The sequence below is a fragment of the Entelurus aequoreus genome, linkage group LG12, assembly GCF_033978785.1.
Source record: "Entelurus aequoreus isolate RoL-2023_Sb linkage group LG12, RoL_Eaeq_v1.1, whole genome shotgun sequence".
Classification (NCBI taxonomy): domain Eukaryota; kingdom Metazoa; phylum Chordata; class Actinopteri; order Syngnathiformes; family Syngnathidae; genus Entelurus; species Entelurus aequoreus.
Window position 1 is genome coordinate 13,020,008 of NC_084742.1, and position 3,369 is coordinate 13,023,376.

Consider the following 3,369-nt stretch of genomic DNA (forward strand, 5'->3'; position numbering starts at 1 on the left):
TTGCTTCTCATTTTACTTCCCTTCAAAAACAGCACATTGAAATGAATTTCAGAGTTTGATTAAGATGATCTTTTCGCAGGAGCTTAAGTCTGGGTTTTAATATAGTTGGGATTTGCTCTTTTTTGTTTATTTCACCTCACTTGTAATGTAAGCAAGATTTTTGTTGTGGTCCCATTTTGGTCTGGAATATTATATATTCATTATTATTATTAGACTCCTGAAGGGCCCCACCCCATATTAATCCTATCGTCACCTATACACACTCGGTATGGTTACATGCACTAAAAAACTAATTGACTTAATTTGATTAAAACTAGCCTTTTAAAACACATGTTAAAACCTTAATAATGTTTTTACACGCAGCATGAAATGTCTCCCAAGATTTCGTATTGAAAATAAGGCTTTTGACTTTTTCAAGATGGGATGAACAAATCTAGACGATGTGATTGTAAACCAGTTTTATCTTACATGTAAACACTCCCATCATCGATTATTGCCTTCAACGTTCGAAGCATGTGTCAGTCTTCGTAACGTAATAAACTGGAAGCACAGTAAATGGTGCACTTCATGATCACAATATTTACAAGTTTATGTCTTAGAATTATTAATGAGTTGGCAACATTAGTCACTAAAGGCTCCCTAAAATATACTGAAACCAACCCCTTAATTATTTGGTATTGAAGCTGAGTTTTGGGGTCATTAGTAAAGTTATTATTATTGGTGTATTTACTGGGGGTTAACTCTCCCCTGTCTTTAAAAAGCAGTGGCGTTTCGAGCTTTAATCAAGGTTTCTATAAGGCACCACAGTTAAGTGCTATGAGATGCATAAGTGAAACTTAAACATTGTCCGATGCTGCCACAAATAGATTTGTCATATTCTATCACCTCATCCTGGTTTCCAAAAGTTGGCACTGTGTGCGAATACATACCAAAAGTTTCATTTCAATGCATTTTCTTTATTTTCATGACTATTACATTGTCACTGAAGGCATCAAATCTATTACACCGCTGAAGTGAAAGCCACTTCAGGTGACTGACTACCTCTTGAAGCTCATCGAGAGAATGCCAAAAGTGTGCAAAGCAGTAATCAGAGCAAAGGGTGGCTATTTTGAAGAAAGTAGAATATAACATGTTTTCAGTTATTTTACCTTTTTTTGTTAAGTACATAACTCCACATGTTCATTCATAGTTTTGATGCCTTCAGTGACAATCTTCATTGTAGTCTTGAAATTAAAGAAAACGCATTGAATGTGAAGGTGTGTCCAAACTTTTGGCCTGTACTGTGCATGTGAGATTTGATGAAGTGTACGTTACGTGGACCGTGAAGTGTTCCATTGTGAATTTGCTGCCACCTGAAGGAATGGACATTTTTTGTAACACCACACATCGTACTATGGCAGGGGTGGGCAATTAATTTTTACCGGGGGCCGCATGAGCAACCCGAGCACTGCTGGAGGGCCACACTGACAATATTTCAATTAAATTTTGCTTAAATTATTTTTGATATACCGTAAGATAAAAAATAATAATATTTTCATTTAACCTAACTTATCTTTATACAAAAGCAGATGGCTTTTGATGGTTTTATTTTTAACACTTTCTTACACAACACTTCCTGATGTATAATACAATGCAAAAAATTCAATTTCTGTCACTTTATCCTGCCGCCTCTTTGTTGTGAACGTAGCACGCCTGTAAGGTGATTGGCGAAGATGGAGGAAGCGTTGCTGTTGCGGAAATGAGGAGTGAGGATAGATGTGCGTGTGGGAAGAACAAGATAAGTTGAGCTGTGTTAGTATATGTTGCTCAATAAAAGTTTAAAAAGAGCGTCAGACTTGGTGTGCACTTCTTCTGGACTCTACAATTGATGTCAGAAGTGGGATGAAATGCCTCCCAGTTCGCCTTGCCATCAAACCTGGGAGTCTTCATTGAGGGCGGAATTCCCCCATGGCAAGCAGCGTGCGCTGCACCTATAGACACTGCCTCCTTCCTTCCTTCCTTCCTTCCTCTCTCTCTCTCTCTCTCTCTCTCTCTTTATCTCTCTCTCTTTATCTCTCTCTCTCTGCGGCGAGCTCCTCACGTGGCACGTACCTCTCGATGATGTAGCAGGCTGAGCACACAAGCAGCGTAGTATGCGCAAAGTTTTACTTCTGCCACCAATTGTAGCGTCCAGAAGAAGTGCACACCAAGTCTGACGCTCTTTTTAAACTATTATTGAGCAAGCTATACTAACACAGCTCAACTTATCTTGTTCCTTTCACACTCACGTCTATCCTCACTCCTCATTTACGCAACTCAAGAAGACAACATCAACTTCAGCAGGTCGTTACACTATATTCTTTAAACACAGCAACATGTGTACTACAAATTAAGCACACGGCTTTACCTTTACTTGGCAGTCCATGTCTTGTTGAAAACACGCCATTCGTCATCACCTTTTCTTTTTTTAGCGTCTCTGGGATAACCGGGCGTCACTTGTCGCTGTGCGCCTTCACTAACAGGACATACGCCCATAAATAACACTTTTCAAAATAAAAGCAGCACAGTTGTATTGCACGCACGACATAGATGTTTTTTAAAATGTATTTTGTAATTTGTGATTGCCGCTGCGCGCACGAGCATACGTCCACACGGAAGTCATACAAATAACGCTTTTCAAAACAAAAGCAGCACCGTTGTATTGCACACTCGAAATAGATACTTTTTAAAATTTATTTTGTAATTTATGATTGGCCTCACGCGGGCCGGACAGGGACGTACAAAGGGCCGGATGCGGCCCGCGGGCCGCAGAATGCCCAGGTCTGTACTATGGTGTTACACTTTCCTAATTTGATTCAAACAAAATAAAAATTATTGAATTTTGGCAGCAACATTGATTTTATCTTAACTTTTATGTCTCCGTAACTGACAGATTTAAATAAAAAAGACATTCAAATATATACAAAGCCCAGGCCGTGACCATGTGCCCGAATGTAAGAGAATAAACGTTATTTGTTTGCTATTAAAATAGACACACTCTTCTGCCCTCAAGTGTTGAAACAGAGTATTACAACCTCAGAACATTCTCACAAGTTTTAAGTAAAAGGGGTGTCTTTGTTGACAAATGTCTTCCCTTAAAAATATAAATTTTTTGTGGTAGTAGATTTTATTAGAAAAGCTAGATTTGTTTAAAAAGTTTTTGATGTCCGACTGAACATGAATGCAGCATTTCAAAGCCCAAGTTGTTCCCTTTTTAAATGCGTCATTTCATGAAATATAATGTAACCTTGTTTTGTTTGTTAAAGACTTTGCTTTAAAGATTTGTTGCCATTATTACCGCTCGTCCACGCTTCCAGGATGCTCGTTCACGCGGTCTTTTTTTTTTTTTTT